This window comes from Aulonocara stuartgranti (genome assembly GCF_965226115.1).
Source record: "Aulonocara stuartgranti genome assembly, chromosome: 3".
In the NCBI taxonomy this organism is placed as follows: Eukaryota; Metazoa; Chordata; class Actinopteri; order Cichliformes; family Cichlidae; genus Aulonocara; species Aulonocara stuartgranti.
The window spans coordinates 9,871,614-9,887,455 of NC_138941.1; the positions used below are offsets into that span (position 1 = coordinate 9,871,614).

At 41.7% G+C, this 15,842-nt stretch overlaps 2 long non-coding RNA genes across 2 annotated transcripts in view; one reads left to right on the forward strand and one right to left on the reverse strand.

Annotated features, from left to right (window-relative positions):
• LOC309702529 overlaps window positions 1-15,842 on the reverse strand; it is a 103,632-nt gene that overhangs the window by 76,629 nt on the left and 11,161 nt on the right. The window lies entirely within an intron of this gene.
• Window positions 309-15,654, forward strand: LOC309702557. The gene is made up of 3 exons (XR_014275621.1): window positions 309-465; window positions 8,942-9,047; window positions 15,565-15,654. It is a non-coding gene; the product is annotated as an uncharacterized lncRNA (long non-coding RNA).

Genomic DNA, 15,842 nt, shown 5'->3' on the forward strand with positions numbered 1-15,842 from the left:
ATAAATGAGTACTTTTTGGAAAGTCAGAAGCTGTTGCTCATTCGCTATCCACCTGCACACCTCCGCGGCTGGCTTCATCTCCACTGCACGTTACAACTGGCGCCCGAACTTTTTCCCCTTGGACTTCAGACGATTTTTGCATCCCGCCGAGGATTCTTCTCTTCTAGCACGTGAACTGTCTCGGAAATCCCCCCAGTTTTGCGGACACTCGGACGTTTTCTCCAGCCATGGCCGCAGCCTCAGCTCAGGTGGGACCCGACTAATTTCTGGATACCGTGGTGTGCCGCTGCTCCGCTTGGGAGAAAGAGAGAAGCTGACTCCGCGACGCGAATGGACTCCGTGGATTTGTTATTTGTTGTTGGTTTCGTCTTCTAAGGATTAATTCTTCTGTGGAGAGCCTGGACATGAACATTTCTGCTGGCTTTTCATTCCCCTTTCCCTCTGCTGAGACTGACTGTAGCACATGTAAGTGATAGCTTGGCCGACTACAACCGTTGGTGCTGGTCTTCGGCTCAGTATAACGAAACGACTTAAAACTAATCTTGCATTGAGCTCTAGTGTTGCAGACATGCTATTGTAATAACATGGTTCTGATCACTCCAGTCTAATTTCAGTTGTTGGGCGAAATTTTATTTGTGGTTTTTCTAAATTTAATCTTGAACGCATTTTTGCAGTTTTGTCTTTCTAGTCTGACCTAACTGACTCTTTTACTGCTATATCAATAACTGCGCTGTGCCCTGGAGCGGCTTAATTTTTTTGAAATCGCAATGGCACACTGCCCAGACGACTCTGACTCAGACATGGAACTTACCTCGTTACCTATGATAGGTTTGTAGCTTGAACCCATCCGCTGGAACGTTGGAGACAATATAATTACACTGCAAAGCAAGACACAAGTAGGCAAGCTTCTTCATGTTTCTCGTGCACGGGAGAAAACCGGACAAAGCGCCGTCCCTTCGCTTGACCCCAGTTGCTCTCGTCCGTTCTCCCGTACCACTGTTCTTTTATTGAGGTTACATGAATATGCATAAGTTCATTAACATATGACTTCTACATACAAACAAAGAGTACCGTGTGTGTGTGTGTGTGTGTGTGTGTGTGTGTGTGTGTGTGTGTGTGTGGGGTCAAGATGTGACCCTGTGAAGACTCTGGTGCTAGCTGGTGCCAGGACGTCTGGGTCCATCTAACAAAAGGCTCTTATACTTAAACAGATATACGTGTGCTTGCTATACCATAAATCAAAGATAAACTCTCCTAGGGAGTATGTGATTTATACCAAGGATACTGAATAGAGGAATGTATGCACCCCCCTCTACACAGAGTTAATACAGACCTCTTTTAGGATGAGATATCCTTTCAATCTACCAATGATTATATACTTCTAAGCATATATGAGTAAATGTTTCTAAGCATAAATGACAATCAACAATACAAAATCTAACATTCCCCCCTTATTGACATTTATGCTTGAAAAGTCCCCAGTTACGAATACCTCATGTCTGACAGTTTCAATGCAAACATTGTTATATTCAGCATATGTCAAATCACCCTAAATTACTGAAAAAATACACAGTTTAACAAATGTATTAGCGGTTATCCCATTCCTCATTGAGCTCATCTCATGGCAAACTGCATCCTACAAACAAACAAAGAAATTGTTAATTTAATAGTGAAAATAAGAAAGTAACATTTTCAAAACCATCTCAGCTTGGTGGTGTTTTCTCCAGGTGTGCAAATCACATGTCTCTCTGCAGAGTGGTTTGAGTTCTGCAGGGCGTCATGAATGTCTCTTCCAGTTGTTTCCATCACTTTCCATAGGACCAGAGTCCAAATGTATGTAGAATAAACATTCAAACATACTAGTTAGTTTTGTTGTTTGTCAACATGGGTCTCAGCTATTTCCAAAGCTGCAGACCTCTCAGCACTCTAGTTTTATGGCCTCTACCAACCCCCATCACCTCATTCAAGCCTTCGTCCTGTGAGGGGGATATTTATGACTCCTTCATTGTCCACGCTCTGCAGAGAAACACCTCTGTGGAAAGGGTGCAGGTGTCCATTATCTTACTGCTGTTGTGATCCCAGCAGTCTTCAGGGTATCATCGTATTCACAGTACAGTGGCACAGCATTAGGTGATGTTCATAGGAAACTGCTGTCATCACCACCATAGCTTCTGGTTCCTGTGCTTTTCACAGAATCATGATGTCATCCTCGAACTCCTTCTGCGCTGTCGATGGAGCCTGGCACGCTCCCGTCATCCCTCGAGTTTTCCTGTCCCTACGCTGCTGAAGATGATCTCTGATCCTCCTGAAGTCTCTCTCCTGGCCTCAGCTCCCATCCTGTGGACGATCCTCTCAGGCACTCCTTCTCGTCATGGATAGTCCTGATTTTGGGCCTGCTGGATCTGTCTCAAAACACTCAGCTTCTCTGCCTTCCTCCTGGTTCAGCTGATTCAGCCATCACGCCTCGCACTTGGTTGCCCTAGAGTTGATCAGAGGCTGGAGGTTGAAGTGCGAGCTTACCCTACGGGGGCTCAATCAGCACTCCCCCCTCACCACCGAAACAACCAAGTGTGAGATTTCTCTATTGTGCTGTCTTGAGGGTGCTGGGGTTTCCTGGGACCTCGACCTCTTTGCAGTGGCTCTGATAAATCCAGGAGGGTCTCTCCGCTATTTTGCAGGCAGTTTCATGGTCCTTGCTGTGGCTCCAAGGTCTGATCTCATGATGGGCCCCAACCAGCTTGACCTTTGACCTCAACCACTGCCTGGGCTATGCCTGGAATGTTTCTCGCTTCTCACTGCTGCACCTGTATTTCAGAAAGACTTCTATTTGGAGAGCATGTCAACAATCATCAAACCACATTCTTTAGTTCAGTGAACTTCACTAATAGGCCATCAAAGCCTCATCTTAACATGGATGCACCACTTGCATAGATTTAATACTTGTAAATAAACAGCTAATCACACAAATCACTGCAACAATAATAGTAAACATTGTTTAATGTTAATTCTGGACCCCACCTCTTGACGCATGGACAACCATGCGTCAACTCACCAAACCAGGATCCCTGTCTTAAAAACTGGCTCCACCAGGAGCCTGCATACAATAAAATCAACTTCACTCTTATAAACAATATATCAGAAGAGTAATAAGCATTCAACATCAGCAAGACAAGTGTCATGTGCAGGTTTTCTCAAATCGGGAAACTACAATTATTTCCCTAATTTGCCTCAGACATGGATCATCCCATGTGCTCAGTTAACATTAATGTAATCGGTGACTTCTCTTAAGCAAATTCACTCCACTCATATATTACTATGGGCTCAAAGTGGCCAGCTAAGAGCCCATATTCAACTTTCCCAGAAACACCGTAACCTCATATTTGTTTTACTCATGTCACTTGTCCACTTCTGCTGAATCCTCCACAGCATTCTCAAAGAAACAAACATTAGCAATACACATTGACTGTGGTCAGACGGAGGTCAGACACAGGTCAACAGGTTCCAGAGGTGCCATAAAAACACCATAAAGGTAGCCAACCCTAGCTGTGGAAAGAATGACAGTCACATATAAACCCAGAAATCCTGTAGTAGGAAAACATTAACTAATCCTCTTATAAATCACATGATCAAACACATGATTAATCATCTGCTGTAAAAAGAAATGTAAATGTTAGCGCTGCGCAGGTGTGTACACTTTCTCACAGTAATGTCTGTGAGCAACACAAGTTAGTGGATGACACACACATAGTAAATTCACAGACAGAAAAGATGGCATTTAAAAGATTAAATCGTCATGCAACTGCGAATGTTGCTGTCATCTTTCTGCTCCTGTAACAAAAAACACATAAATTCATCCACCCTTTTGTCCTGTCTAGGTGGAGGTTAACCTTGAGTCGTGGTCATGTCCTGTCGGCTTTTACCAGTCAGTCAGTTTGTTCTTTATTTCCATTCATTCATTCATTCTTTGCTGATAGTGGAACCTGTCGTCGCATTTAGTTTCCACTTCCAGCAAAATGACGTCATTTCAAAAAGAAAAAGAACTTCTAGATCGGATTACCTTGCTGAATCCGGTTTAGGCTGGGACATTCATTTAATAATTGTCCCAAATAAGTGGCTTTCTCCTGAGCCCATTTTAATGTGGAGAAAACTCACTTGTAAGGCTTTCTCGACAGGTCGTATAGCACTTTTAATTTCTGACGTGCAGATCTGCTTAAAGAAAAGAAATAGACAAACAAAATCAGTGCCTGTTCAAAAGATAAAAATGAAAAATAACAGAGATTATCAAACAAAACTTTCAGTGCACTGTGAAAGTATCAAAATAAAAAGGCCTTGTTAAGTCATGACACAAACTCCTCATCTCAGGAGGGTAAATCATACCATTAGCATGGTTCATCATACCATCATACTAATCGGCAGGCTCGACTTCACAACAGAAGAAAAATCATCAGCTAGATTCACTCCAAGCCAACCATCAGCTGCACAACACACACATAAGCCTAATGTGTCTTATTAGCTATGAGTTTAATCACCAGGTCTGTGCTCTTCACTCATTTAGGCCACAGATCTATTTTATTCAATTTTCCTTTTCCCTTCATCATAAAACATGTGACATGCTGTCATGCACTTCATAAAAAAAGTTTGTTCTGACGTATTCAGAGTTGTATATCTAGATACAGAATTCACTCGCACATCAAAGCAGGAAACTCAGTGTTTTAGAGTCTCCACTCAACACAACAACTCCAACACATCTCATTCACTCGTGCTAGAATTCAGTCACCTTTCATTAATCTAAGAACCGATCAACTAATTTGCATATCAGCTATTAACCCACTAAGTTGACAGGACAACAGGAAAGCATGTTCAAAATAGTATCACAAAAGACAATTCCCCTCATACAGTAAATCACTTATGCTGCATTAATCAAGCAGGAAGCTTCTCCCAATTTACCATTTTAACACTAAATTTATTGTCTGATCACTGGTTAGTCAAACCAGGATCTTTTTCCCCCCACAAAGGTTAAATTGTTGTCCTGCAACCTAGAGAGTCAATTTTTTTTCTTTAGGATAAATTCAGTATTTGATAACAAGTGTCTGCTAAATTGACACTATTTTAACACTGATGAAAGATAACAAGCTAATTTTCATTGGATGGGTGTTTGTGTTATTAGGCAGGTCTAATGCATGTCTGTGGAGCTGCATCTCCAGCAGAGCATGTTCTTAAAGCTGCCTTTCCTACACACTTCTCTGCTATTATTTAATCATTTCTTAATTAATGTGCTATGAGTCTTCATGAGTCATTTTGTGTTTGGAATTGTTAGTAGGGTTAATGCATGTTCTGCTTGTTTGTGTGATTTTGTATGTTTCTATTTGTTTCAGACTCTGTCTCAATTTTCCAACTTAAACAGTCAGTTTTCTTTTCCCCAGGTTTGCTAACCCAAATTTTGATTTCTCACATTTAATAACAGCATTCCTCTGTGTTTCCACTTACTCTCACTCTGTTGTCCTCTCACTCTCTTGTCCTCTCCCACTTTCAACAGTCCACAGCCGGCAGTTCTCCTTCAGCTTTGTCCTGTGTTCCACTGTCTCTTCTTGCCATTTTACTCCACAGGTGGCAAATGTCAAACTCCAACAGTCTCCTCAGTTCTCCTCAAAAGTTTTCTTCACATGCATAGTGAAGTTGCAGCTTGTTGGAAACACAGTGCCATTCATCCGATCAGTCAGGATGATGGGTTTGCTCTTCTTCTCTGGTGCTGTTTGTCCACATTGCTGCTGCTCGCTGGGACTTTTTGTTCAGGACTTTGCTGCTGTCTCTTTATCTGCCATGTTATTGCTTTGGAGCTGCATTCCTTGTCTTCAGGGAGGTGTGAGCTTGCTTGTGAGGTTGAGAAACACATGGTGCTGTAAATAAGTCAGCCAGAAACTTGGCCTGAACGTTTCCAATGATGTTAAACTATAACTTTCTTCCGACCGCTGCATGTGGAAAATTGATTCAGGTCTGCTTTTCACCTGAAAGTGACAAACTAAGACATTTTCATTATCATCATCACTGCTTAATCAACACATCTCTCTCTCTCTCTCTGTGTTTGTGTGAACAATCCTTTCTTAAAAGCAGAAAATGACATTGTAGTTGTTTTTCGGCTGATCAACACAAAACCTTTTTCCTATGATTATTTTTCTTCGTCTACAATGTAATTTGTCTCTTTTTCACTCTTTTTTTCCCCTTTACAATAGCTTGTGATCCGCAAAATCACTGCTCTCACTCACAATCAGAGGCAATTACTTTTGCACAGTGCACAAAAACACTGTGATGTCAGACACATTCACACTCACTTTGTCATCTGCATAAATAAATCATATGGCTGGAGATATGTGCCATGGTGATCCATAGGCATGATCACACGTTTATTTAATTATTTTCAACCCAACAAAACAAATAAACAAAAACATGATGCTGATGCTATGAACACTCCACACACATGAGTCAAGATGCAGGAAAACTGCTCATGGAAACGCTGCACACTCCAGTTATCATATGTCTGTGAAGGTTCTCAGTCATCCAGGTCATCGTAGTCAAAGGAGCTTGCAAAGAAAAGCGTCTGGACTTCTTTAAGTTGCTTGAAGACGTTTCACCTCTCATCCGAGAAGCTTCTTCAGTTCTAAGGTCAAATGGTGGAGAGTCCCAGATATAAACCTAGTGGGAGTGACCCCGTGACCCCCACAGAGGGACAAAAGGACCCCCTGATGATCCTCTAATCACCTGAGCCAAGGTGTGAAATTGGGTGTGGGACCCAATCAGCCAGAGTTTCGTGTGTGTTAACACACACCCAGGAGTTGTTTGCTCAAACACTCTAAGAAATATCTGTGCTGTTAACACAGTTTCATGGTTCAAGAGACACTCTTTAAAGCCTCGTGCTTTGGCACAAACAGCTGGCTTTTCTTTCTCCCTCTTTTCAATGGCTTCCATCGTCAGCACTACATCAACGAAGAGGCCATCATCTGGTTTTCCAAAATGTCCAAAGATTTTCTGGAGGGCATCATGCTTGGCCCACCACCGTGTCTCACCTATTGGACTAAGGCGTCTGTGTCTTGTGTTTTTGGTTTGTTTCTCCCACAGATTAACCCTGTGATAGGACTCCTTGATGAACACAGCTATGTCATTAAGTAAATTAAAGAGTGATCCACTTTCAATGACACTTTGTGTTGTGTCAGCAATCACAAGATTAAGTATGTGTGCATAGCACCACACATGCACATGAGTTGGAGACTGGGCAGTCATAAGTGCTGAAAAGCCTTTGTACTGGCCCTGCATATTTGAAGCACCATCTGTTGCATTCCCAATGCACATGGCCTTGTCTAGATTCAGATGCTCTAAAACTCCAGAAAGCAAGTTTACAAAGTACTGCCCCGTGGATGCTTCGCACCTCACTATGGAGACAAGCCTCTCCTGCACAGACTCAGTAACATACCTGATGATTACTGAACACTGATCATAACCTGTGATGTCTTGGGTTGTGTCTAGCTGAACAGAAAACATCCCAGCTTTCTGGACATCACTGGCGATGCTCTCTTGAAGGAGATGGCCAAGTGCATCAATCACTGAGTTGACAGTTGTTTTGGAGAGTAGGGTGATGAGAGATCCTCTACCTCTTGATCCACTGGTCTGATGCAACTTCTTGCTTTTTTTCAATGCAGTCATTCAAATGTTCTCCAAGGCACATATCATACTTGCCTAATAACACAATTAGTTCCAGAAAGTTACCATGATCGATGGTGTTATCACCTAAGGTGTATGCAGCCTCATTCTCCACATGCCTATAGCTGAGTCCCCTCTTCCCAAGTACTTTGATCACATCCACTATACGCTCTAAAACTTGCCGTCTCTTTTTCACTTGTGCTCTGTGAGCTGACAACTGACTGCCAGCAAACGAGCTCCTGATGTTGCCTTTTGAGCACCTTAAGAAAAAAGCTTCAGCACAGGTCTGGTGTGTATTTCTCTTTTCATGCTCCTCTGTGCGCAGATGTATATGTCGCCAGTCACTCATGCCTGTTATAAATGTGCTGGTGTCAGTCAGCCTTGCAAATGCCAGACACACAAAGCAGAACAATAAATGGCGTTCTTTGCAATAAGTAAGCCACTTCCTGTTGGTGCCATCTTTACAGCTGAACACCCTCATCACAACTGCACTGCTACTGTTCTGCTGTGGGTGGTAATCTAAGAAGGCCTGTAATATGGCAGGTTCAGGGCGAGCAAAGTCATCGATGCCCTGGCTCTCTCTCTCTTGCTCTTCCATCTCTCTCTCCTGCTCTTTTATTTCTCTCTCTTGCTTGCTCTCTCTCTCTTCCTTTTCCTAAATCCCTCGTTTTGCACAGTCCCTGACGTGCTCTCCGTTGTTGTTTCCCTGCTAATTTTAGCATCACACGGCACAGCTTCTGTATCACGTGGTATAAGGCTCCGCCCTTGTCATTTGTTGAGCAGGAAGAGTGAGCACTTGTTTTCATGCAGAGTACGTCCCGGATCAAAATGTGAAGTTTTACAAATCACCACTTCTTTAGTGAATATCATTTCAGTCTCAGACAATCTCGTTTCTCTTACAGAGGTTGAATGCACCTTCTGCGGATGGCGGTACCACACAGTGTGCGTGGACTTCCCCTGCACAGAAGGCAACTACAAATGCTGTGAATGCTAAATAAACAGAAACAAATGATCCCTGTTGTCTTTGCTTGATGATTGGTTTGAGTCTTGACAATCCACATTGCTGGCGTTGCATCTTTCAATGCCAGCAATGGCAGGTATCAGTGCTCAAACCTTTTGTGTTTGTTTCCAACAAGTTGCCCACCTCGGGAAACAAAAATGTGTTCTTTTACTTGTCAGATGAACATATGAGACACTTTGACTCTTCAGTGCAGTGTGGAGCCTAACAAAGATCTGTTTTGTGTCCCAGCTGATCAGCAGGAGGAGGAGAGTCTGACGGAGCAGCAGAGGAACATTTTCAGCTACTTGGACTCAGCTCAGCCACTACAGAGGAAACAATGAGCTCAACACAGAAGGTGACAGACAGAGCAGGACCATATGACCAAAGATATTTATCACCATATACATTTGAACATTTGCCATAACGATGTAGCTGACGATAGAATTGACACCAGACAAAATACTTTCCAGCTGCACAACTTTATTAAAAACCCATCAATGTATTTTCACTGAAACAAGCAGCTGTTGTTTATGTGGATTAAAGTTATATAAAAATGTAACAGTGCAAATGCAAATTCCTCGCTGACAGTTTAACCAAAAGGCGTTTCCAGTGGAAACTGGCCGACACATCCTGAGCATAACCATGTATAATATCCACTAAACTTCAGAAGAGGTTATACAGTCGTGGCCAAAAGGTTTGAGAATTGCATAAATATTGGAACCTGGAGAAGTTGCTGCTTAAGTTTTTATAATAGCATTTTGCCTGCACTCCAGAATGTTATGAGGAGTGATCAGATGAACTGCATCGTCCTTCTTTGCCATGAAAACGAACTTAATCCCCAAAAAGCCTTACCACTGCATTTCATTGCTGTCATCAAAGGACCTGCTGAGACCATTTCAGTGATCGTCTTCTTAACTCAGGTGAGAATGTTGGCGAGCACGAGGCTGGAGATCATCATGGCTGTATCCCGATTCAGGTTCTGCAGCTTTAAAGTCCTCAAGGGCCGCGGACTCAAAGACCGCTAAGGCCGAAGTGCGAGGCTCGTAGGCTCGTGAAATGGGACGTCTAGCCTCCGTCGCGCTGCCCAGGTTGCCTAGCAACCATGATACTAACAGCTGGAAACGTTTCATACAGCTTTGTTTGACAGAAATGAAGGAGAACATATTTAGTTCATTTGTTTCTACATGAGCTCTGTGTGATTTGATGAGTATCTGAGGCTGAGACCACAGGACTGTGAAACATGATTGTTGGGCTTCATTTCTGTGCTGAACAGTCGTTTAAGATTAGCTGTAAATAACAATTAGCTGATGTTGTTCATGAGACTAAAGTCATCTCACTGTGGTAATGTAAATATAATATGGCCAATATTATAGTTATTATATTAATCACTTCACTCACAGACAAGTATCTGTGACAGTGTGTATACAGATGTGTCATATATAAGAGACAAATATTGTTCATTTAATATGTTGGTACTAAATGTGGCTCAATGCTTACATATATGTGTAAAAAGCAAGTGTACGAGCTGTGATAACTGTGTCTGATAGAATGAAGAGTAGACTGATATATGAAATATTCCTTTATTGGGTGAGAAAATCAGACCATGTCATAACTGCTTTAAGTCACACAGAATAGATAAATTCAAATTCAAATTTTATTTGTCACATACACAGTCATACACAGTATGATATGTAGTGAAATGCTTGGACAACTGCTCGTGACCTAAAGAAAACAAAAAAGGAAAAGGCTATGAATAAGATAGGAAATAAATATGAAAAATTAAAAAGGGTAAATTTAACTAGGAAGGAATAAAATATAAATTAAGGTTAAAAATGAAATAACTGTACAACACACTGGGAAAGAATAAGATAAAATATATAAATTAAATTGAAAATAAAATAACTGTACAACAAAATACACAATATAGAACTATATAAGAATGTATGAACAAAATACACAAGAAGTATAAATAAATATATACACAATAACAGCAGCAGTGATTTAAGTGATGAAGTGAAAACAAAGTCCAGTGTGTGTGTAAGAACCATATGTGTGGGTCAGTACTGTGTGGTGGTGTGATTGAGAGACCGTATCGCCTGCGGGAAGAAGCTCCTCCTCAGTCTCTCTGTGTTGGTCTTCAGGGAGCGGAATCGCTTTCCTGACCTCAGCAGAGAGAACAGTCTGTTGTTGGGATGGTTGAGGTCCTTCACGATCTTCCTGGCCTTGGTCCAGCACCGCCTGCTGTAGATTGAGTGCAGGTCAGGGAGCTCGGAGCAGATGGTGCGCTCAGCTGACCGCACAACCCTCTGTAGAGCTCGTCTGTCCTGCATGGTGCTGTTCCCGAACCAGGTTAAGATGTTTCCCGTCAGGATGCTCTCTATGGTGCACGAGTAAAAGTTCCTGAGCACCTTGGAGGGCAGTTGGAAGTCTCTCAAGCGTCTGAGGTGGTAGAGACGCTGACGGGCCTTTTTCACCACGGTGTTGATGTGACAGGACCATGACAGGTCCTGCGTGATGTGAACTCCGAGGTATTTGAAGCTGTCCACTCTCTCCACTGGGCACTCGTTGATGACGGGGGTCTGGTAGTTCCTCTCCTGCTTAGTGCTGAAGTCCACTATCAGCTCCTTTGTCTTACTGACGTTTAGAAGGAGGTTGTTCCTCTGGCACCAGTTCTCCAGATTCCTAATCTCCTTCAGGTAGGCCGTCTCGTTGTTATCAGAGATCAGGCCCACCACGACGGTGTCGTCAGCAAACTTGATGATGGTGGTGGAGCTGGTAGTGGCCACGCAGTCATATGTGTACAAAGAGTACAGCAGGGGGCTCAGAACACACCCCTGGGGGGCTCCAGTGCTGAGAGTGGTGGAGGCTGAGACATGTCTGCCCATCCTTACTGCCTGTGGTCTGCCAGTTAGGAAGTTGGAGATCCACTGACACATAGATGAGCTGAGTCCCAGATGCTCCAGCTTGGTGGTGAGTGTGGAGGGAATTATGGTGTTAAATGCAGAGCTGTAGTCTATGAAGAGCATTTGAACATAATTCCCCCTTCTAGTGTCCAAGTGAGTGAGTGATGTGTGGAGGAGATGAGAGATGGCATCGTCTGTGGAACGATTTGGACGGTAAGCGAACTGTAGTGGGTCCAGTGTGTCTGGCAGTGAAGAAATGATGAAGTCTCTGACCAGGCGTTCAAAGCACTTCATCACTACTGAGGTGAGGGCTACAGGGCGATAGTCATTGAGAGAAGCAGGGTGGGGTTTCTTCGGGACAGGAACAATGATGGACTCCTTGAAGCATGTGGGGATCACCGACTGAGATAAAGAGATATTATAGTTATTATATTAATCACTTCACTCACAGACAAGTATCTGTAACAGTGTGTATATAGATGTGTCATATATAAGAGACAAATATTGTTCATTTAATATGTTGGTACTAAATGTGGCTCAATGCTTACATATATGTGTAAAAAGCAAATGTAGGAGCTGTGATAACTGTGTCTGATAGAATGAAGAGCAGACTGATATATGAAATATTCCTTTATTGGGTGAGAAAATCAGACCATGTCATAACTGCTTTAAGTCACACAGAATAGATATCAGAGCCTTAAACAGGCTGACTTCTGCTAAATGGGTCAAACTGGGCAGAAAGTCTACAAACACATAACATCCTTATAGAATATGATGTAACACTTGTTAAGGTTCAAAATTGAGGAAGGAGAGTACAAACCACCCATGGTCCAGAAGCTCTTGGTCAAACAATGATTTTTAATGAATACACACGTGTGGGAAGACAACTCTGTACGCAGACAGCAATTAGTCTTCAACTTAATCAAAGCATGAACAGATATTTTATAGCATCAGGGTTTGATTTACTGACGCCCCTTCATGCGTCACAGATACATTTTATACATAGATCAGATCAACACCACAATGACTTTTAACCCAGAAGATCATCTTCTATTTTCATGGATGGTACTTTCCGTTCTTGTCTTAAAGTGAATTGTTCCTCTTTCTTGCCGAGACATGACTAATCTCTCCTCTAAATAAATCTAACTCATGTGTGTGTGTGTGTTGACCTCACATGCTCTTTGTGTCACCTCTTCACCTACTAACTGTCTGTGTCTCGTCCTCAAATGCTCTTTCTCAATTCACCTGTTGCACTTCTGACCTTTCACGAGACCAGAGGCTCACTGAGACTATATGTATGTCTTCTACTAAATAAATGTTTTAACCAAGAACCTCTACTTAAAACCTTAATATGAAATGACCTGATATATAAGTGTTTTGTAAGCATGTATTGCAATTCCTTCTATGTTCTAGTTTTCCCTCAGCATGTATCACCTGAACAGTCACGTCAGTGAAGCTTAAGACCTTTAAAGAACCTGAACATCAACTCAAATAAGCACAGATATGCATTGTGTACACAATAGTTATAACGGCATCTGAAATACAAAATTAACATCATCATAAACATCTTAAGGCCATCTTAAAGCTATCTGTTACATTGTCAAAGCAATGATCATACTGCAGATTATATTATTAATGCAATGGTAATAATGATGATTATTTAACAATAGCAGTAAAATAATTTCCCTGCTCCACACACTATAGATCAACTTAGCTCAGAATATATAAAGCATATAAACAGTTACAGCAATATGATGCAACAAACACAGCAGCTACTGATCCAAAATACTCAAAGCTTCATAGAACTGAAACCAACATTTATTTTTAGCTCCATTCTGCTGCTGATACAGACTTTAGGTTTCTGAACATTAAACTTGTTGCTGCCTTTCATAGTGTGGAACTTGAAGGCCCTGAGTACTTTCTCCCACACTGGAAACACTGGGATGATCACATTATTTGAACATTACCTAATAAGACTGATTCAGCACAGACAGTTATGTTAAACTTTCCTAGCAGTCCTTCACAAACAGGGAACAGTCTGTCTATTCTCTCCATCTGTCAGCTGCTGCTGGCTCTTCCTCCTCCTCTTCCTCACACACTGCTGAGTTTGTCCTGGTGGATCATCAGGGCTGCAAAGCCTCACAGATGATGTGCAGCAGTGGCTCCCTCAGTCTGTCCTCACTCTGGACACTTGCAGTCGTCACACATGGAAATCAAATGTGTGATAAGCTGCAGGATTCAAACACAAGTGTAACTTATAAACACATGTTCATACTTTTATTCCACAATCAGAGAGAAAGAAACAGAGAGAGAGTGCAGGACAGACAGACAGGTGACAGTCTCAGGTGTACACACTGCTACACAACAGCACCAGAGAAGCAGGATTTAGTGTTTGTGTTATTACGAGTGTAAACAAGAAGAGTTCCAGATGGTGCAGTGGACACATGTGTGACTGCTGTGATTAAAGCATCTTTCTTTCAGCTTAACGAGTGAACCGTCAGCTCGTTCAAACACACGTTAAAGTGCGTTTGGCTCGACACCAGCGAACAGAGGCAGCAATATAACACAGCTAACATTAACAGTGCAGTGAATCCTGCTTGTGCCGTGATGTTCAGGACTGCAAACCGAGCAGCATCACTGACTTTCAGCTTGTTGTGTTTGTGGATATATGACTGACTTTAATTATCCACAAAATCATCACATTCTCTGTCAGATTAAGGTCGACTATTGAACGGCGTATATTTTAAAGGCTTTAAAACCAAGTTAACGCTGAAAGTACAAACATCACTAATGTCACATAACTCTGCCGACAAGGCATAGCTATGGCTATGAAATGCTCTTTGTGTATCACTTCTTCATTATGAAAGATGTCATTAATGCACTAGTAATGTCTCATCTGGAGTATTGTTCAATCATTTGGTCAGCAGCTAATGAGACAGATCTTAACAGACTTCAGTTAGTCCAGAATAAGGCGTCCAGATTAGTGTGAAGATGTTCATACTATACTAATATTGATCAAATGCATAATAACCTTTCTTGGCTTCCTGTACAGGCTAAAATATTCTATGGCTTACTTGTAGTTCTAAAGAAAGCAATTCTGTTAAACACACCACATTTATTCTGCTCAGCTGCAGTATCCAGATGAAATACATCATCATATTACACAGTTTTCAACAAACTGCAATTTAGTAAATGCTCGAGTTAAAAGTAACGTTTTGTAAAACTGTTACATTTAGAGCAACTTTTAAGTGGAATAAGTTGCCTTAAAAAATTAGAGCATTATTCAAAACTTCAATGAAGACTTAAAAGCCGATTTACAGAGCTTTTAGTTGTTGTAAATATTGTAAGACATGATTTGTTTTTGAAATTTGTGTAATGTGCCTCAATGTTATTGATATTATTATTATTATTATTGATTGCTTATATTTGAACAATTGTGAAACCTCACTGTGGATGTAAGAGTGAAATTATGTGGATATCTTGAATCCACTTTATTGTGTAATATTTTATGTGAGTATTTGACGGAAGACGAGCAACATCTGTTGTGGAAGCTAACGGGGTTCCTTTAGAATAAACAAACATAGGATTTATTATCACTGAATAATTCTGTATAAATCTATACAAATTATAGAAATATGTAATAGGAAACAACAAAATAATCTAAATTATAAAATAATGTGTGTGTGTGTGTGTGTGTGTGTGTGTGTGTGTGTGTGTGTGTGTGTGTGTGTGTGTGTGTGTGTGTGTGTGTGCATGATTTTAGTGTTTGAACAGTCATGAATTATCTTTAACAGCAGGTTGGATGTAATGTGTTAGAACTACCAGCAGGTGGGGATAAGAGACCTTTAAGGTGTTTGGTGCCACGCTCCACCTTCAGGTTTAAAACTAGTGTTAATGGAGTTTGAAGGTTGAGTTTGTTCCACGACTGCATTTCACTCACTGCCTCTGTTTGTATCTCTGTCACTGCAGGACCAACATGGAGCCAGAAGTCAGCGCTCTCAGGAGGCCGACAAACCTCACAGAAGAAAGGGAGAGAAAAAACACAGCTGTGACGAGTGTGGGAAGGGTTTTACTCTGAGGGCTAAACTAAAACAGCATCAGGTCATCCACACTGGAGAGAGACCGTTCAGCTGTGACTTGTGTGGAAAGTCTTTTTCCTTCAAGGTTTCCCTAAAACAACACCAACTCATCCACAGTGGAGTTAAAGCGTACAGCTGTGATCAGTGTGGCAGAGCTTTTACTCAAAG